General features: G+C 37.0%; 1 long non-coding RNA gene across 1 annotated transcript; it reads left to right on the top strand.

Annotated features, from left to right (window-relative positions):
- The first annotated feature begins 3,387 nt into the window (after positions 1 to 3,387).
- Positions 3,388 to 22,491, top strand: LOC141359586 (uncharacterized). Its single transcript, XR_012366101.1, has 3 exons — positions 3,388 to 3,785; positions 12,585 to 12,730; positions 21,158 to 22,491. It is a non-coding gene; the product is annotated as an uncharacterized lncRNA (long non-coding RNA).
- The last annotated feature ends 79 nt before the right edge of the window (positions 22,492 to 22,570 follow it).

The following is a 22,570-nucleotide window of genomic DNA, read 5'->3' as shown; positions in this document are numbered from 1 at the left end:
AAGACTCGCACTGCAAGGCTCCCAGGCCTAAATTAGATTCATGCTTCCTTGAAAGTACAGCGAAAATTGGTAGGATGAAAACTGAAGGTCAATGTCGGCTCGCTCTCAACAAAATGACGCCTCCACGCGAGCAGAGGATTGGGTCTCCATGCTGGGACTCCGAATAGCAGGAGAACGAGGAGCGAGCGGAGAACGGGTGTCAGCTGAAGGGGAGCTCATATCACCTGCAGCAGGTCTGAAAAGTGCGGCAGAACGGCAAACAAGAGCTCAGGGCGCTGTTTTAGATTTTTTAAGAAATCAATATGGTGCGTCAATAAAATATGCTCAGGGTCTTGTTATCCACGTTTTTGTAAACATAAGCGAAAAATTCCCATCTACTGTTATTCATGCTGTATTAAATATGCTGCTTAGTTTTTTTCTGTTTCCCATTGCTCGAATTAGAGATTGGGGAGTTTATCATTGAATATATGACATATAGAGAGAAAAATATTATTTATATTTTGCAATAAATTATTTATTTATATTATATTATATTATCTTTAAACTTAGGCCACCCTGTAACAATATTTAAAAAATATAAAAATCAAATAAATTCCACCACAATCATCAAGCTCGACCTTTGGATGTGTACCACAACGCGCACGGCTAAATAATAGACGCCATTCACCGCAAACCCGAAATTATCATAACATCCAGATGCGCACGGGTGACAACGTTGTGAGCTAGCAATTTTAGCTTCTGTTTTAGCCTGGACACAAATGGAAATGAAGTAATTAAAAAGAATAAGTGATGGCCGGCGAGCAGAGAGGCATGTAATTACGAGGTTTCTGCAGCTTAGCTTTAGCGCTTTAGCCTGCGACCCGTCTGACTGCGACGGCTCAACAGACAAATTAATTAACAAGTGTGATCTCCTCTGCATTTCATTACTTTCACTTTTTTCTTTTACTACTCATTTATTTCTCATCAAAACTGGACAATCTCCCCTTACGAAAATGAACCATGTTTTCTGTGGTAAACGTGTAGTAACCATGTTTTTTGTGTGTTTTGATTATGGTTTTACTACACTAACCATGGCTTTTAATTGTAGTAAAACCATGGCTAATTTTTGTAAGGGTCTTTTTTAAAGCTATAATAATAATTGCTCAATATGTAAATTAATGCACTGACGTTTACAGAGTCATTATTAAAAAAAGTCATGTAATTTAATTTTGAGATTCTGATTCGCATCAATCACTGATTTCATATGACTTTACTCAGTCAAAATTAAAGATTAATTCAGAATATATTTTCAAAAAATGTTCTTTACATTATTCCTCTGGGCCAGATCCGCGCCAGATTTGTGCCGCAGTCGGCAGCTCCGGTGCAGTTCTGGTGCGGATCCAGCCCGGAGTTGTTTACATTCTGGGATGTAAGATGGGTTTATGTTATGTAGAAAACCTATGTTATGTAAATCACTATAAAAGTGACTTCAGGTGGGTAGGCCCCATGCATAGTATGTGTTCACATGAAACACAAGATGTTAAAACAAAACAAACATAAACCCGGTCAGTTTGTCGCGCAAAAATAGCAGAGTAAGACAGTGCCGGCTCGTGACTGATCATCAAAGGGGCGCTAATTCAAAATAAGTGTTCAGAGTGTCACGTGTGTTGCTTGAGTTTTCAAAATATGTGTTTGTTGCGTCATGTGAACCATGTGCATCACGTGTTTTGTCAAAATAAGTGCCCGCTGCACACGCGTCAAAACCGTTCATGATCCGAGAGATGCTCACGTTTACAAAATACACGCAAGACACTCCCTTAACAGATTATGCGACTATCTGGCAAAGGAGAGCGCTTCTTTTATCATAAACCCTTTAGACGCGTCTGCAGCAGGCACTTATTTTGACAAGACACGTGATACACATAGAATCACTCGACGCGCAGAACACATATTTTGAAATTACGAACCACACACATGACGGGCTACATACATGTTGTGATTAACTTCGCATCGAGCGCCCTCGAAAAAAAGTCACCGGCCACCACTGGAGTAAGTTGAAATTGAGCTGTACATCACTGTTTACGTTATCGTTAACAGTTTGCATTTGTACTAAACCTGACACTTTAAAGGGATAGTTCACCCAAAAATGAAAATTTTTACATCATTTATTCACTCTCGTGGTGCATTCACACAGGGCGAAAGCGTTAATGCTTCATATTTACTTTTAATGGGTGATGTCATGCGTTGCCGAACTGAATTGAGGATCCGTCAACGTCGCGTCACTGCCGTTGCACGCTGCAGAAGTTAAACACTTCTCAACTTATCAAGCGCTAACGTGTGCATCAGCCAATCAGTTCCCCTTATGCAAATAACCTAGTGTGAGTCAGACAATTACGTTTATGCAAGACCGGAGCATGTGTTGCGGCCACTGTTTGTGAGCCCCATTCACTTCCATAGTATATTTTTTTCCTACTATGGAAGTGAATTGGGCTCACGATTGGTTTGGTTACAAACTTTCCTCAAAATATCTTCTTTTGTGTTCATCAAAACAAAGACATTTATACGGGTTTATGAGAGTGAGTAAATGATGACAGAATTTTCATTTTTGGGTGAACTATCTCTGTCCAGAAATATCGGCCTGTCTCTGAAAATCCAGGCGACGATGTAATCGCTGATGCAAGCCGCGTCATGTTAGCTACTGTGAGCTGTAGGATGAAGTGCGCTTAGCAAGAATTCATTCCCGTCATGTTAGTGAATTATTCACAGGTCATTTCCATGCGAACCGTCCTATTGGTATGCATACTGCGTTGGGCTAGCAGAGCGCCGGTCAGTGCGAGGTTGAAATACTAGGCTTTTACTGTGTCAATTTTACTGTCAAGAGGAAACACACTGGCAAACTGACCATCTGTAAGTTTTACATAAATTACACACAATTCTCTCTCTCTCTCTCTTTCTCTCTCTCTGTGTGGTGATAATTGACATGACAGAATACAACCATGACATTGAGAGATAAAATATACTGTAGTGTACACTTTACCAAAACAGTATGCATTAATCATGACGCACTATGTTGCTTTCATTTCATTTGTAAATGCTGGTTTGTTGGTATTTGAAGGTTTTGGGGCATTTAGACCAGCTAGACTGATTTAGAAGAGCAAACCAGCCTGAGATTAAGGGTTTAAAGGGATAGTTCACGCAAAAATGAAAATCATGTCATCAAGTCAATGGGTACCATCAACTTCGTGGTTACACTCATTTATTAAAATATCATCTTATACAGGTTAACACCAACATGAGAGTGAGTAAATAATGACAGATGATTTTTAAATATTTTTTAAGTTAAGGGTTAATTGAAAATTTTACCCATCATGCACCAGGCCAGAATATATACGGTAAGTTCAGGCATGAATACATATAAAAAGTCATGTGGTTTTAGACCTACAAGAGGGGTAAGTTGTTTAATTTTATTTTTTGGGCAACTATCCTTTAAATGTTTAAATTTCCTACGTGTTCCCTTCCATAACATCATCTCTGTTCACCACGTGCTTTCCTGTCTCCCAAAAACGTCCCTGCAGGGGTCGACAGAAAGGAGGCTTGGGATGACTGTGGCCCTTCGCCAGCTTCTGTAGTGCGGTGCCAGTAGAAAACTGGAGGGGATCTGGCTGGCAAATTCGTCTGTAATCGCTGCTGATGGGCTCTTATTAGTCACACTTGACTGAGGACGTCACCCAAGTGCTCAAGTGGAAGAAGACGCGGCCGTATCTGCTGTTACAAACAAGCATCGTTTCACACAACTGCCAAACAAGGTACGATTAATGCTAGCTTGCTATTAAAATGTACTGTATATAGCAGTGGTTCTCAAACTGGGGGCCGGGGCCCCCAGGGGGGCCGCGAGATGGTGCCAGGGGGGCCCCAGTTTTATGAGATTTTATAAAATACATACATTTATCATGAATTCTGTGCAATTAAACCAAAAAATACAAGGCCACTAACCAACAGCACTACTTTGAACAATTTTATGTTTTGTTTAATTCAAATGTTACATTTTAGAACAAATTTGTCATAAATTTTCTTTGGGGGGGCCGCAAAGAAATGCATGGTACACAAGGGGGGCCGCACGCTAAAAAAGTTTGAGAACCACTGGTATATAGAGTATGGTGCAGAAGTCTTAAAGGGATAGTTCAGCCAAAAAATTTAAATTACTCCATGATTTAATTACCCTCAAGCCATCCTCGCTGTATATGATTATCTTTTTCACAATCGTAGTAATATTAGAAAATGTCCTGGCTGCACTTAATAATGGTAGTGAATGGTGCTTCTGATTTGAAACCCCAAAAGTCCATCCATCCTTCATGGTGTGTTCACACCAGACGCGGAAGAGGCTTCAAGCACACGTGATTTACATGTGCAAAGACGCGAATAGGCATCCTGTGGCACGGTAAGCGCTAATGGCTAAGAATGGGGTCATTGTTTTTTATCATAATTTTACATGTTTGCATGATTAACTTCTTACGAATTCATACAAATTAGCTAACTCGTAAAATATGTATGAATTCTCGTGAGATCAGGCTAGTTGTTACCAGATGCAAAGACGTAAATAGGCATCCTGGTAAGCGCGAATGGTGTGTTCCACGTGAGATAAAAATCTGGGCTGCGTTCTCCGGAAACGTTATCTCTTAGCGCGCTACGAAGACTCAAAAGGTACACCTTAACTACAGGTATACCTTTCCTACGTGTGTTCTCCGAACTATACCTTAGGATGTTGCTTAAGGTAAACCTTCTTAAGTTCGACCTTAGCGGGTGCTGTCCATGGCGGAGGTGCTGAATAGGTTGATATCAATTGCTCGACAATCAATTATTCACTTTATGTAATAGGTTTCGCTGCGTTATGAGATAGGGGTGTTCTTTATTAAAGAAACATTTTAGAAATAGTTCAAGTTCAATTTATTAGGAATATCTGGTAAAAATATTTCAAATTGCAAACAACTAAATTCAAGCTTCTATATTTTATATCAAACCCGTGCAAAACCCGCAACTTTATTTCCAAACGTATCATGTTTAAACTGCTCCAATTCTTCCGCTATGCCTTCACTTGGAAGGATAATTTATATTAGGGGTTCCCAATAAGTGCGTTGCACAGGGGAATAAAGTGGGTCATGCAAGTACTTGGTTGTGCATTACACTTAAAATATATAAAAACAAACTGTTGTTGTTCATTAGTTCACGTGTTTATTGTGCTTGGACAGTGGATGCGCAAGCAGCGTTGTTACAATGGAGATAAAGCTTAATGGACGCATTTCTGGAGCCTGTCTGTCTGACCTTAGCCTGTAGCATTAAATAGTTCGCAGCTGATGTCCCTTTGGAAAACATAATTACAAATCTAACAACCATCAGTGATGTCTAATTATGTGAATGTTTTATTCTTTAAATATAAAAATATTTGCCTAATTAAACACGGGAGTGTATTGCAACTTTTTTTTTTTTTTACAGATATTTAGTTATATACTGCAATGTAAGCTTTTATGAAAGTTTTATGCACAAAGTCACTTAAATTTTTGGTCTAAAAACTACTTATTTTCTTGGGTCGTTTTGCTCATCAAGAAAAAGCATCTTAATGTAAGAATTTTTTGCCATTTTTACTGAAAACAAGACAAAAATACTAAGAATTTTTTTCTTAAAAAGCTGCAAAAAAGTTTTTGCAAGTTCCTGCAATTTTTGCAAGTTCCTGCAATTTCATTGCATAAAATTGCATAAATATCCCGCATATTCCATCACATTTTTTAAGAAAACGATCAAGGATTTTTGCCCGCAACAATCACAAAAATTTTGTTTCTCTGGTAGGACAGGATAATTAATTGTACATTTTTGCAAGATTAACTTCTTACGAATTCTTGTGAGATCAGGATAGTCGTTACCGGAAGCTTAGTTATTTTTTTGTAAAGTTTTAATATTTATATTTTTTGCACAAAATCACATCAATTTTGTTTATGTCATGTGTTTTCACATCTGTAGTTCGGTTCATTTGGTCTGGACCAAAAGCAAAAAATTATACACTGTAGCTTTTTTAGCAATTTTGGTTTCTTTTCACACCACACTGATCGCTCTGGTCTGCACCGTTGAAACGAACCAAAATTCAGTCATGTGATTACATCCACATCACTCATTGGCCACATGTCATGTATTTCCTAAACTGCTTCTCGATTCCTGTTTTTTTATTAAACTACATTGATTAAATTGTTTGTTTTTACTATAATTTTAGTTCTGATCTCTTTTAACCAACAACATCACACCTCACTTTTCAAATATCCGATCACATACAACCACGTGTTATTTACCACAAAATCAATTTTGTTTTTGATGCACATCACTTTATGCAAGTTAATTGTAAATTTTGGCAAAACCCTACGCTTTTGTTTTACATCAAACCTCTGAACATCCTGAAATACAGATATACTGCTGCCACTATATTAGCCAACAAGATTCACAGACACGCTGTCAGGAACAGAACAGCAGGTGCGGGAAACAGATTTCCAAATGTATATACAAACACAGTGTTCCCCGCGGCAGATGGGAAACACCTCGCCAGGAGAAGAGGAGGATAAACTGAAATCAAACAGTAGACATTGAAAAATCTTTTGTTAGTGTTACCTTCGGTTATATAGTAAGTAAAGAGGTTAGATTCAAGATCTGACCAGAGAGAAAGATCACATTTAACCCATTCAATCTTTACAGTAGGCCTGCACACAGCACTGTTAAGTAGTCGGTTCTGCGCTTAACAAGAGAGGCTTTTACGAGCAAACATCGTCAAACCTTGATAATTAAGTTTACAAATATTTGTTTTCATGTAGCCAAAGTTACATAACATACAATATAATCAAATTGCTTTGGGAAACATATAATTTGAAGCAATTTAACCCAAACTGGCTTTCGAGGACGCGCGCAGAAGAGAGACTCAATTTCATGCAAATACTTTCTGAGCCGTCACGCCGGGCTTTTTTCCTCTTCCGCGCTTCCCAAAAAGTGCCGCCCTGATTGTCAGAGCAATTATGTCGCTTGTGATTGGGGTAGCGATTACACGGCCCTCATTTTCCACGATGATTCTCGCCGTTCGCTGTGTAATTATGCAAGTACACAGGTACAGAGCATAACAAAGACGTTCTCCGTATTGCAACGTTTATTTAATCTATTTTCTCCCATCCATCTCCAAAGCAATATTGCAGATTTTGAAATCACCCTGCGTAGATAATGCAGGTGCCGAACTGACTGTGATTGCAACAATTATCTGTAATTACTCAAGAAAGTTTTTAAAAACGCGTTCGGGAAAGTTTCGAAACGGAGCGACTATTGTAATAATTGCTAACTTGAAATACTTCATCCTTTTGTTTCTACGCTAATCACAGATAAAGAGGTTTTGATGGTAGGATAGCTTTGTTAGGGTTGTAAAATTATATTTTTTTATGCAAGCTTAATGCATGGGCTGTTTTTTTTCCCATGTATGGATCAAATATGTACATTTTCTATGTGAATTTACCCTTAAAATTGGGTTTTTAACATATTTTAAAATAATGCAGCCGCATTATTATTAGGCACCTAGAATTATTATTGCTATCATTACTGTACATACTATTATTACATAATATACATGTTATAATGTATATTATTATACAAATATGTATTATTATCAGTTTAATTTATTATTATTATTTCTTTTATTTTTATTATTATTATTATTATTATTTTGCTTATTATCATTGCTTCAGAACAATACCATCATCACAATTGTTGTTTTTTGTTGTTGTCTGTTTTGTTGTTTAGTGTTCCGCTTAACTATCTGTTGTATGTTTTGCACTTATAATAATAATAATAATAATAATAATAACAAAATCCAGCATTTTGTAGCATGTATAAAAAGTCATGTATCTATAAATAAGTGACTGCCTGATTTAAAGGTGTAGTTCACAGAAAAAAAATTTGTCATTATTTATTCACCCTCAAGTTGTTTCAAACCTGTATAATTTTTTTTTGCTGAACACAAAGAAGATGTTTTGAAGAATGTTTGTAACCAAGCAGATCTGGGGCACCATTCACTTCCATAGTATTATTTTTTTCTGTTATGGAAGTGAATGGTGCCCTAGATCTGCTTGGTTACAAAAAATCTTCAAAATATCTTTGTTGTGTTCAGTAAAACCAAGAAATGAATATAATATGATTTATTGATTTATATAATATATTTATTAATGATGACAGAATTTTTATTTTTCAGTAAACTTTATATTTAATCTGCTTTATATTCCAGACATCTAAATATTGTACTTTACTTTATTTATAAACGTACTTACTTTTGTGTAGATTACAAAAACTTGATATGAGTTTATCGTGGTTTATCTCCAAAATCCTGCCTGTTTTTACACAACCTTAGATTTTTTTTAAATATAAAATTCTTGTAAAATGTCTGTGCTGAAGACTAAGTTTCTGACAGCATCTTTGTGTGCCAAAAGACTAAAGATTGTCAGACTGTCCAAGTTATCATTATTCTGATATTCATGGCTCACTATGATGATGTCTGGCTAACTCCAAACATTCATCTTTCACCCAGACGTGCGATTTCAATGAGCTGTCACAAACAATATATCTTGCCTTTGTCACCAGCAAACAAAAATATAGTTTTTTAATGAAAAAAAAAAAAATTCTATTCAAAAACAACACAAAGCGTTTTTGTAGACAGAATTTTTGAAGGCCACGTAATCGTCCGATCTGCATCGAAACAGTCTATTTAAGTTTTTCCGTCATTACGTCGTTCACGTACGTCTGTTTATTAGAGAAATGTTTCTCTTTCACTGCCTAAACAACTTACCAACACAAAAGCTGGATATTCCTTTAGATAAAAAAATACTCTTATTGTTCACAGGTTGTTAAGCAAAAATTGATCTTTGAATCGTTTTGTCCTTGTATTATGCATCCCGCAGAAAACAGCTGCCGCACCCGCGCTGGTTATTAAAGCAGAAATGATTGCACATAAACGTCTGTCTCATTTTTCCATCTTTAGGCATCTGAAGTCTTTTGAAAAGAAAAAAAGTTTGGTTTGTTTAACTTCTTCAACTTCACGGCTTGTTAAACACTCTTAAATATTGAAAGTTTTATTCAAAAAAATCTAAAACTCCCATTATTTAGCCATTGAGTCACACTTTAAAAAGAATGCAATATGAAGTTAAAACAACTTGGTTTTAAGTTTACTACTATTTTAAGTTTTGATGTGTGACAAGTTGACATAACTTAAAGGCGGGGTGCATGATTTTGAGAAATGCTTTGGAAAAGGGAGTAAGGTCGAGTACCAAAACACACTTGTGTGGTCACTTCACTGAGACTGTGCTTTGACTGAGATCATCTGTACTGATCTTACTGGATCTATCTGCCGCTTTTGACACTGTCAATCACCACATCCTCCTATCGACCCTCATGGCTATGGGTATCTCTGACACAGCACTTCTATGGTTTAATTTGTACCTCTCAGGCAGGTCATTTAGGGTATCCTGGAGAGGTGACATCTCCGAACCTCAACGTCTCGATACCGGGGTGCCTCAAGGCTCCGTGCTTGGACCACTGCTCTTTTCGATATACATGACATACCTGGGTTCTGTCATTCGAAAACATGCCTTTTCCTACCACTGCTATGCGGATGACACTCAACTCCACTTATTGTCCCACCCTGATGTCGTTTTAAACTTGTATGAATTTCTTTTTTCTGATGAACATAAATAAAGATATTTTGATAAATGATGGTAAGCACACAGCTGATGGTAACCATTGACTTCCATAGTAGGAAAAACAAATATGTTGGAATTCACTTGGTACCGCCAACTGTGTGCTTACCATCATTTATCAAAATATCTTCATTTGTGTTCATCAGACAAAAGAAATTCAAACAGGTTTACAACAACATGAGGATTACAAAATTATGACTGAATATTTATTTTTGGGTGAACTTTCCCTTTAAAAAAAATTTGTATAATTGAGCTGCGTGTTGCTGTAGCTTGCAATATAGCTGAATGTTCCTTTTTAGCTAAAAAAAAGCACTTGCATGCCATTGATATGAGAAAAACATGAATTATCATGCCATTTCTAAGCACCAAACCTAAAGGTACACTGATGCGTTTGTACGTGCGTGCGGGCGTGTGTGTGTGGTCTGGTGGGGTGGTTTTTACTTTCAGACACATGCATTAATCCACTGAAAGGCTTTTAGCTGTATTGCTTTCCAGCAGTGGGTTGGTACGGTGCACGCCGCCCTCATAATTCCTCTCCTGCAGTAATTTAATTTAGTGAAAGAGTGTTTCATTTTGTGAATGAATCTACCCTGCACTTGGCTGATGTCCGACGTCCCGTACCGTCGCACTCGTTACGAAAACTCATTTAATAGTTTATGCAAGTGTGACACCGCCAATAGCCAAACCCCCTCCCGCCCCGCTGCATCAAGGGAAGGTCTCTGTAGAGAATTGAGCTGAGTCATTTGGCTATTTGGGTAATGCAGTGCCGTTGCCATCGGCGCTTCCCCCGTCACGGCCCGCTGCGTGATAAAGACCGCCGTAAATTAACTGCGTTAGACTTTTATGCATATTAAGATATTAAGAGGGTGGCCACGGGGGCGGGGTTTGCATTCATTTACATTTCTATAAATTCTGTACATACTTTTAAAGACTCTTAAAGCTCCCTGCTGAAAATGCTTTAAAGCACTTCAAACACATTTCGACATCCCGAGTGGCTCGGCCGTCCGCGTCATGGCAGCCCCTGGGCTTCTCTACATCAAAGCCCGTGAATCCGTCTGCCTGCTGGACATCCCCGAAGCTTTGATTTCTGCTGATTCTGATGAAATACTTGGCCATCGCTTGACACCCGGGTATCATTACTAAACATGATCTGTGGGAGAAACAAACAGTCCGAATGCACACATTTGTAGCTCGAGACACTTTATGGAGGTTTAATTGGTGCCTTTAATGTTTCTCCTAAATTTACAGAAATACCCAGCAAGCAAGTTTGGCTTAAACAAAGCAATTTTTTTTTAAGGCTATGGTTGCTGTAATTGTTTAGCTGTTTCCATTTAATATGCAAATGAGCTGATCTCTGCAGTAAATGGCAGTGCTGTGGTTGGATAGAGTGCAGATTAAGGGGCGGTATTATCCCCTTCTGACATCACAAGGGGAGCCAAATTTCAATGACGTATTTCTTTTTCACATTTTCTAGATTGATTAAAGCACTGGAGACCAAATTATAGCACTTAAACATGAAAAAAGTCCGATATTAATTGGAAATTAATAAATAAATAGGAGCCTAATATTACACTTTAATATTTAAAAGGACAACCCTGATTTGTCTTCTTTTACTGCGCTACCATTTACCAAACTGTCCATTTTATATTCCTTAAGATGTCCGCCCGTTTCTCCAAAGTTGCTTTTCGTTTCGCAGTTTGGCATTAACAAATTCCCATTCTTGGCACAACACGTCACCTACAGCGTACTGTATGGGTGTGATTTGGTGAGATGCTGCTGTCAACAAACACTGAAGATGGTGGCACCTCAGGTTGTTAGTAAGACATGGACGATAATAGCAGACAGCTGAAGATAAACTCAACACTGTTTATTCATTAGAGATACAGTACACCCGGACATTTGTGTCAACATTTGGGCGATGCGTCACGCAATTATTTCCCAGCATCCTTTAAGATGAGCTGCAAAACACGAGATGCCATTTTAAGGATATTCGTGCATGTAAACATTTTCAGGCACCTGTTTTCTAAAATACACAATGGGGCGGTTTCCCGGACAGGGCTTATCCTCGTCCCAGACCAAGAGCTGCCTTAATTTAAAAACATCTTAACATATATCAACGCAATTGTTTTGTCTCAAGATGCACACCAGTCTTGTTTTTTGTAAGGTTTGCTTGTAAAAACTACTTAAATGTCTAGTCCTGGATAAATCTAAACCCTGTCCCCATAATCCTTTTGCAGATATTTGTTTGCGTTCTTTAAAATGCAAACATTGTCAGCAATAATCACACAATGGCTGGGTATTATACTTACTTCAGTGTTGATTTATTCATTTAAATAAACATGTATGCAAATGAGCGGTTGTCACCTTTGGTTATAAAGGAAATAGTGCAAAGCACAGCTGAGTTTCAAGGGGAACACTAAACGTGTTTTCACAGCAATTACGTCGACCAGCGTGAGACAGTCAGGTAATAGAAACACAGATAAGTGTTAACTGCTTTAAAATAAAGTCTTCATCTGAAGAAAAGTAAAGAGAGAGAGAGAGAAGAAACCCTTACATTTTTTGTGGTAATCATGGTTTAACTATAATATATATGTGTTTCATTTTGTAGTTCATTTTCATAAGGAAGAGACAGATTGAGAAAGGGAAAGAGAGAGAGTGATAGAGATCTGTAGGTCTGTGTGCATTTGTCTAGTTTTAATGTCCGGTTCATGTATCACATTGAAGTGGGTCACGCTCAGCTTTTAACAGCACCATTAACAATCCAGCTCTTGTGCTCTTCTGTGCTTGGGGTCTTTGTGCTGCCTGTGGGCAGAGCCATGCATTAAAGCTTTTTATATTTCATAGATACGACCGTCGGAGGGGTAATGGAACCTGGTTGACACGCTCGCTTACAGACGGAAATACAGCGACGCTCCTTCCTTTCAAGTGTTCATGAGATTAACCCTCTCAGACACCTAGTACAGGTCATGATGGAGTACCGTTCTAGTGCGGTAAGACATGACACACTACATTATTTCTACCTCAGAGTTGTTTGTGAAGTCGAATATCCTAGAAAGCATTGCAGTCAACTGGAAGTGACTTTCTGCTCTTTGATTGTTTAATGGGGCTGCCAAAAATTAAAGTCATGGTTCAGCCTGAAAGTTAAATGAATTGTTTACCCCCAAAAGTTAGGAATAGTTCCCCTAAAAGGTTAAAGGAATATTTTCACCCAAAAGTTAAAGGAATAGTTCATCCCAAAAGTTAAATGAATAGTACACCCGAAAAGTTAAAGGAATGGTTCACCCAAAAAGTTAAATGAATAGTTCACCCCAAAAGTTAAAGGAAAACTTCACATTAAAAGTTAAAGGAATGGTTCACCCCAAAAGTTAAAGGAATGGTTCACCCCAAAAGTCAAAGAAATAGTTCACCCCCAAAAGTTACAGAAAAAGTTCACCCTAAAAGTCAAAGAAATAGTTTACCCCCAAAAGTTAAAGAAAAAGTTCACCCCAAAAGTCAAAGAAATAGTTCACCCCAAAAGTTAAAGGAAAAGTTCACCCTAAAAGTTAAAGGAATGGTTCACCCCAAAAGTTATAGGAATGGTTCACCCCCAAAAGTTAAAGGAATGGTTCACCCCAAAAGTTAAAGGAATGGTTCACCCCAAAGTCAAAGAAATAGTTCACCCCCAAAAGTTCACCCCAAAAGTTAAAGGAATGGTTCCCCCCAAAATCAAAGAAATAGTTCACCCCCAAACGTTCACCCCAAAAGTCAAAGAAATAGTTCACCCCCAAAAGTTAAAGGAAAAGTTCACCCTAAAAGTTAAAGGAATGGTTCACCCCAAAAGTTATAGGAATGGTTCACCCCAAAAGTTAAAGGAATGCTTCACCCCAAAAGTTAAAGGAATGGTTCACCCCAAAATCAAAGAAATAGTTCACCCCAAAAGTTCACCCCAAAAGTCAAAGAAATAGTTCACCCCCAAAAGTTAAAGGAAAAGTTCACCCTAAAAGTTAAAGGAATGGTTCACCCCAAAAGTTAAAGGAATGGTTCACCCCAAAAGTTAAAGGAATGGTTCACCTCAAACTCAAAGAAATAGTTCACCCCCAAAAGTTCACCCCAAAATTCAAATAAATAGTTCACCCCCAAAAGTTAAAGGAAAAGTTCACCCTAAAAGTTAAAGGAATGGTTCGCCCCAAAAGTTATAGGAATGGTTCACCCCAAAAGTTAAATGAATGGTTCACCCCAAAAGTTAAAGGAAAAGTTCACCCCAAAAGTCAAAGAAATAGTTCACCCCAAAAAGTTAAAGGAAAAGTTCACCCTAAAAGTTAAAGGAATGGTTCACCCCAAAAGTTAAAGGAATGGTTCACCCCAAAAGTTAAAGGAATGGTTCACCCCAAAAGTTAAAGGAATAGTTCACCACAACAGTTAAAGAAATAGTTCACCCCAAAAAGTTAAAGGAAAAGTTCACCCTAAAAGTTAAAGGAATGGTTCACTCCAAAAGTTAAAGGAATAGTTCACCCCAAAAGTTAAAGGAATGGTCCACCCCCAGAAGTTAAAGGAATGGTTCACCCCAAAAGTTAAAGGAATGGTTCACCCCAAAGGTTAAAGGAATAGTTAACCACAACAGTTAAAGCAATAGTTCACCCCAAAAATTAAAGTGATAGTTCACCCCAAAAGTTAAAGAGATATTAGGAATAGTTCCCTCCAAACGTTAAAGGAATAGTTCACCCGAAAAGTTAAAGGAATAGTTCACCCCAAAAGTTAAAGGAATAATTCACCCCAAAAGTTAAAGGGATAGTTCACCCCAAAAGTTAAAAGGAATCGTTCACCCCAAAAGTTAAAGGAATAGTTTACACCAAAAGTTAAAGGAATCGTTCACCCTAAAAGTTTAAGGAATAGTTCACCCAAATGTTAAATGAATAGTTCACCCAAAAGTTAAAGGAATCGTTCACCCTAAAAGTTTAAGGAATAGTTCACCCAAATGTTAAATGAATAGTTCACCCAAAAAGTTAAAGGAATAGTTCTCCTCAAAAGTTACAGAGATAGTTCACCCCAAAAGCTAAATGAATAGTTCCCCTTAAAAGTTAAAGGAATAGTTCACCCCAAAAGTTAAATGAATAGTTTTAATATTTTTAAAATAATAACTGGATGTCATTTGCAAACCTCTGACCTCTGGTCACCAGTAGAGGCACTAAATGAATGATCCTCTTTTCTCACATCAACCGTGATAATCTCAGTAAAGCGTACTCTTCTTCTTCTCCGTATGAAGGTCACTTTCAGTGGCCGATGTTTCTGGGCTGTGTTAGGATTCCCGTCAGAGGTGCGAGAGCCGCAGGCCATTGAACCAGCTTCAAGCCATGGGGTCTGTCAGTGCGAGTTTTCCCGTGCTAAGTGCAGATCCCAGATCAGCGTCCAGAGCATGCATCAGACTGACGGCTGGGTGAAAACCGTCGTAATTAAGTCCGTGCCGTGACAGGGCGAATGAGGAGAAAAAGCTTCAGCGTGCCATGACTTTTCCTTGCTTTTAAAACAAGCGCTTAACATTTAGCTCTCCGCTGCAGCTTTACCTCATTATCAACAATTTCGCATTGAAAAATATTTGAGAATGTAAGAAGGCTGACAGATATAGATACAGAGATACAGTTGAAATGGTCTTTATCTGTATTTACAGTGAAGTATAACTATAGTAGTGGACTGGATGTTCCTTTCAATAAATTTACATTTGGTTGTTAGTGAAAGCTTTGTTTGGGCTTGAGAAGAGTATTTTGTATGGCTTTACCTCGGTGTTGTGGTAAATATTCATTATCTGGTGAGTGTCTGGCTGCGTCTTTGCTTTAGAGATTGGCAGCCCACTTGATCTTCAATGAGACTATTGACCTTGTAAAGAATCTTCATCATACAATCAAGTTTCAATGTTTTGAATATAAATGTTTATAATCAGGCAAATCGAGCTGTTCTGAATTTATCAGCGTCAAAGCAAATGTAGTCTCTTACGTCTTTCACTCTTTCGCATTGATAGAGAGTCTGAAGAGCTTTTATAGACGTTAAGAAGTTATGCACACAGTAATGGATTATTGAAAATCTGCCTGAGGGCTTTTATGGGGGAGTAGGTTTTTTTTCACTTCTTTAGCTGAGATTCTGTCTCTGTTACAGAAGTTAACCAAAAGTCTACCTAGAAAGTGTTTTTGGGGCAGATAGATGACATGCATTTTTAAGTACTTGCATTTTTTGTGTTACAGATTATCGTTTATAACGTAACACAAGCTGACATAAACTCTCACTGAGCCGCTGTCAACATGTTAACAGCTGGTTAACTGAATATATTCACAGCGGTACTGTGTAGTGTCCATGGCAACTGTTGAATGGTCTTGCGTGGTACGGTACATCAACATACCAAATCAAGTTTTGTAATGATGTGTTTAATAAAGTTTGAAAGAGCTGTCGGAAGCCTGGTGGTGATGACGTTGATGTTGAGAGATAGCTGGTGTAGTTCGCTTGTAGTCTAAGGTTAGCTTTACATTTCTAGTACATGCATTTGGACTTCAAAATTCATAAAAGATGTAAAGATTGTCTTGAACAAAAGTTCGAATGGGAAAAAATTATTGGCTTTTTGGTGAGCGAACCAATGTCCCACTAACTTTCGCCAACAGTTTTACACTAAAAGCACTGTCTTCTTGTAGAGGGTTAATATCACTAAAAAGTGATTTCCCGACAAAAAATTAGAGATTTTTCATTTAACTTCTTATATTTTGTATTAAGGAGACCTTAGGCTGTTAGAAATGCATATTGGTCAAGCTCCAGCACTTTTTATAAATTAACTGCAAGCAGACACCACCATACAGACAACCCTATAAAGTATGTCCACCCTGTCATGCAAATTCAATGTACATTTTAATGACAGGGTGGACTTTTTAGCTAAATTTAGCATTTAATGAACACATGATAGCTGCAGTTAGCTGACTGTGCACTGCATGTTTAAAATACAGATTTTCTGCAAAGTTTTATGTTAATTAATATTTCACAATGACAGAGTGGACATTTTAAGCTTGACAACACGCAACTACAAACACAATATGATGAAAATAAGGAAAAATAATTGTAGATATTTCCAGTGTGTGCATTGTATGTTTTAACCTCCACTCAATAAAGACCAAATGGGGGATGGGATGTCACTGAATACATCAGTTAGTTTCTTAAAGGGGCGTTTAAGGCAAAAATGACAGGGTGGACAGCAATTTCACGGACACGGGCAAAATGCTTGATATTATTATGAAAAATTTATATAAATTATAAAACATTTTATATGTTTTAACCTCCACTGAATAAAGACCAAATGGGGAATGGGATGTCACTGACAACATCAGTTGGTTTCTTTAAGGGGCGTTTTCCCCAAAAAACAGGGTGGAGAGCATATTCAGGGACACGTGCAAAATACTTAATATTATTATGAAAAATGTATATAAATTATAAAACATTTTATATGTTTTAACCTCCACTGAATAAAGACCAAATGGGGGACGGGATGTCACTGACAACATCAGTTGGTTTCTTTAAAGGGGCGTTTACAAAAATGACAGGGTGGACAGCAATTTTAGGGACACGTGCAAAATGCTTAATATTATTATGAAAAATGTATATAAATTATAAAACATTTTAGATTTTATATATTTTCACCTCCACTGAATAAAGACCAAATAAGGGACGGGATGTCACCGAATACATCATTTGGTTTTTTAAAGGGGCGTTTACACCAAAATGACAGGGTGGACTAGCCTAGAAATCTAGACGCACCCTAGCGGCCGCAAAATATATTTGCTGCCAGGGTTTAGTCTAGGCACTCACAATACACTTAACAGCTCCAAAAACCAAAATTTGGTCAGGCCAATCACATCGTGTGTAGCGTCTGTGGGGCGGGCTTAACATGATGACTGCCTGCGACGGTTCCTACTTGAAAACAAAGAATGGCTGCTGCTGCTGGCGAACAGCTTTCTTTTGAAGCGGCTTTGGTCGCGACTCTGGAGGACTTAGACTTATGTTTTTCTTTGAGAGAAGAGCAAATAACCCTACTGAAGTCCTTTTTAAGCAAGAAAGATGTGTTTGGAGTTTTGCCGACTGGTTACGGTAAAAGTTTGATATACCAATTAGCTCCACTGGTGGGGAAACGCAGGGGACTCATACGTCACCTTCTTCGTTGCTCTGATTGGTCATAGCGCTATCCTATTGCGTACAGAGGCATTTTGAGGGACAACCTTATATCCCGCCCCTTGCATTGAGCCGTTTGTGTGAAGAGTTGCCAGACCTTACATCTTGATGTAGGTCTGGCTAACCAGGCTAAGGGTGGACAGCAATTTCAGGGACACGTGCAAAATGCTTTATATTATCATAAAATATTTTTATAAATTATAAAACATTTTACATGTTTTAACCTCCACTGAATAAAGACCAAATGGGGGACGGGATGTCACTGAAAACATCAGTTGGTTTCTTAAAGGGGCGTTTACCCCAAAATGACAGGGTGGACAGCAATTTCAGGGACACGTGCAAAATGCTTAATATTATTATGAAAAAAATTATATAAATGATAAAACATTTTATATGTTTTAACCTCCACTGAATAAAGACCAAATGGGGGACGGGATGTCACTGAATACATCAGTTAGTTTCTTAAAGGGGCGTTTAAGGCAAAAATGACAGGGTGGACAGCAATTTCAGGGACACGTGCAAAATGCTTTATATTATCATAAAATATTTTTATAAATTATAAAACATTTTACATGTTTTAACCTCCACTGAATAAAGACCAAATTGGGGAAGGGATGTCACTGACTACGTCACTTGGTGTTTTAAAGGGGCGTTTACCCAAAATGACAGGGTGGACAGCAATTTCAGGGACATGTGCAAAATGCTTAATATTATTATGAAAAAAATTATATAAATGATAAAACATTTTATATGTTTTAACCTCCACTGAATAAAGACCAAATGGGGGACGGGATGTCACTGAATACATCAGTTAGTTTCTTAAAGGGGCGTTTAAGGCAAAAATGACAGGGTGGACAGCAATTTCAGGGACACGTGCAAAATGCTTAATATTATTATGAAAAAAAATTATATAAATTATAAAACATTTTATATGTTTTAACCTCCACTGAATTAAGACCAAATGGGGGACGGGATGTCACTGAATACATCAGTTGGTTTCTTAAAGGGGCGTCAATACCAAAATAACAGGGTGGACAGCAATTTCAGGGACACGTGCAAAATAGTTTATATTATTATGAAAAATTATATAAATTATAAAACATTTTATATTTGATATGTTTTAACCTCCACTGAATAACAGGGTGGACAGCAATTTTAGGGACACTTGGAAAATGCTTAATAATATTATTATGAAAAATTTATTTAAATTATAAAAATGACTTGTTTTATGAAAAAACATTTTGTGGGCAAAAAAGATAAAAGTATTTTTAAAAGTTTTTGAATTTTATGTCATTTATTTACTTTTTTACACTCACTAAAGTTAGCTGAGCAGGGTCTGGGAAATGCCAAAGTCGCATGCATCCAATGAAAGAAAATGGTATAAAATGGGATAAAACATATTTTAAGAGACTTGTATGTGTGTAAATGTTTGGCCATTTATAATAAAACTTTAGAATTTCATTATTTTGGATTATATTCATGATGACGGAGTGATTCTGATGAGGACAGCAAAAGGCACTTTATAGTGATATAGACTAGCATTCTGCTTTTATGACAGACAGACAGCATTTGGAGTTCTGTGCCAAATTCCAATTTGAAGGAATACTACATCCGTTTGGACAGAATTTGACCTTGTTTTAGACAGATACCGAACACTACAGACAGAGACTTTAAATGTCACCTGACAATGTCTGCCGCTCTGTCACTTTAAGCACCTGTGACAGGTGAACTTCTTGTAACGTCTCTATTCAGATGTAAATACATGTCACTATTTCATCTGAACACGTTTTCTGGGCTTCCCTCCCTCGCAGATTTAACATGCAAATCATTTCTGTCTTTTATTACAACCAACCCAGATGGCACAGGTACTCCCGTATCTGGAGATCTCCTGTGTAAAAACATCCAATAAACGTATTTTACATACATTCTAAATCATGAACATCTACAGACATCTTCTAAATGTCTATATGAGTTATTGCAGATGAGAAAACACTCAAAAAGTTCATTATTTAAATACAATCTTTTTTGAGGATGATAATTTTACATGCTGAAGTAAGCTATATATTAGGATTTAATTGGCATTGCACTTTATTATTGTATACTTATATGTTGTATACGACGGTGTTGATGTCAGAAAGCCATTGCCATGGAAACAGCGCTGTATGTTTTATTTATGAAGCGCTGCTTTGCTGTGACCTGAACGTAATGTAACAGAATTTTAATTTTGAGTCACGCATTCATTAACCGAAGCTCCCGAGCGCTTGTGAGCACCTGAGCGAGCCGCCTGAAAGATGAAACGAATAAAACTTTGATATTCAAGCATAAAAATGCACAATAACCTTATAACCCCACATGCAACATTATGTTCTGCATATACATAACAATGGATACACAAATGTGAGCATCTCATGAGAGCAAAATGATTCAAGAGGAAAGTGAAGCTAGATTTTCTTTTTGCAATGTGGTATTATATTTAAACATTTTTTTTTTTTAATAAATATTTTTATAAATATTTATTTATTTATTTATCTATTTATTTTTATAAATATTTATTTATTTATTTATTTATTTATTTATTTATTTATTTATTTATTTATCTATTTATTTATCTATTTGTTTTTTGGATTGCCATTGACTATAGTATTTTCCACAACTGCTTGATTTCTTTTTATTTTTAGTTAATTATTATTTTTTTTGTTAATTTCCTATAATAACAAGGGGAAAAGTCGTATCAGGCATTTTACTATACAGTATGTCTTACAATGTATGGTTGTGTATGTGACCAATAAAACTCATTGTAGTCTAAAATTGACAGTTTGGTCGTTACAAAAATTTACCATGTTCTTTTGGTGTATTGATAAGTATTAGCAAAACCATGGTTTTACTACAGCAACCATGGTTTTTTGTGTTTAAACTGTAGTAAAACCATGGTTCATTTTCGGAAGGGGGGAGAAAAATGTACTGGATGTTTTGTGAGCTTGACCTACAGTACTCCATGTAGTTTTCATTAGCTCATAGATTTGAGGCGTTGGACCGTTTACAATCTGTATTTGTGAAGATGTGCTTCATTTGAGCTGTAAATGACCTCATTAGGTGCATAATTGGCTGAATTAAAGCTCCAATCACTAAAGCTTTCATTATGAGAGATTTAGGTAAATAAAATCTGCTGTCGTTCAAGACATTGTAGATGAAAGACAAATTTACTCTCTCTCTCTCTCTCTCTTTATCTTATTTCTCTTTAGGGTTGTGTGTTTGAAGAGATTGTGGTGACCAGTTGCCCTTTGTTCATTCAGACGATTTCTATACAGTACCTACTGTGCTGTCCATCACCCCTGTGGATGTTGAAGCGGGGGATTGTGGGATACAAGAAAATTATATTTGAAGTGCGGTTTGGTTTAAGGGTCTCACAGTTTGTGAACTGAAGAGAAAGTCAAGTCTTTGTGTTTTATTGACATCCGCTGTTATCGGCAAATGAAATTCCCAAGCTGAGTGCTTTTAAATTTTAATGGTGATGGCGAGTCACTGTGAGCTATGAACACTGGGAATTTGGTTTGTGGCGGCAACAATCCTCAAAATTATTAATCAGATCTGATTATGAAATGTGCATTATATAATATGCAACAAGTGTTCGAAGTGTGTGAAAGATTGTAAGGGGGTTCACAAGGGGGCCAAGCCCCGTCATTATAAGGTCACTATGATTTCACAAAGTAAGGTGATCCTGGATCAACATTTTTTGTTTAGTTTTAAAAGCCCCTAACCCAATCATAAATCTAAATCGAACAATCTGTCAATTCCTCCAGAAAACAACTGGAAGGACACTTGAGAGTTTACATTTATTTCAGACAGAAATCATTTGGATTAGTTTATTGCGAAATTGGGAAAAATAATGGACAGTTTTGCTTTATGACAGCGCAGCATAAGAATTTTAAATTCATGTAGTATTTTAATTTGAATAAAAAACTCTTTTTGTGCTCTTTAGAGGGTCCGGGACCTCCCCAGCCCCTCCTCAATTTGACCACTGATATGCAATCCCAGCAGCACATACACAAAGCATCCTTAAAGGCGGAGTCATGTATTCAAACTTTGTGTCGTCAAAATGTGAAAATGCGAAGGTACTGATGACATCTAAGAGTTACAATGCATGATAAAAATTAACAGCATGATGTCACAAAATGTTGTATGTATTTTACAAGTTGGCTAATTTGCATGAATTTGTATGAAGTGAATCATACAAAAATATACAATCATCATAAAAAACCCAATAATGAAACCCCGCCCCTAATCCCATGTCACACGGGCAAAATCGTACAAATATGGATCATACGAATGAATGCGAATTAGCCACCTTGTAAAATGCATACACTGCAGAAATGACTTAGTATTTTGGTTTTATTTTCAGTACAAATATCAGAAAATTCTTAAATCAAGATTTATTTTCTTGATGAGCAAAATGACCTAAGAAAATAAGTGTAGTTTTTAGACCAAAACTATACAATTTTAAAATTTGTGCTTAAAATAAGCAAAAAAATATCTGCCAATCGGGTGAGAAATGTTTTGTTGAATTAAATGTTTAAGAAAAAAGTAAACTTATTTCAAGATTTTTTTTTCTCACCCTATTTGCAGATATAAACACAAATTGGCAGTTTTAAACACAA

The sequence above is a fragment of the Misgurnus anguillicaudatus genome, chromosome 23 (assembly GCF_027580225.2).
Source record: "Misgurnus anguillicaudatus chromosome 23, ASM2758022v2, whole genome shotgun sequence".
NCBI classification, from domain to species: Eukaryota; Metazoa; Chordata; class Actinopteri; order Cypriniformes; family Cobitidae; genus Misgurnus; species Misgurnus anguillicaudatus.
Note: the sequence above shows the minus strand (reverse complement) of the source record. Positions and strands in the feature narration are given on the sequence as shown.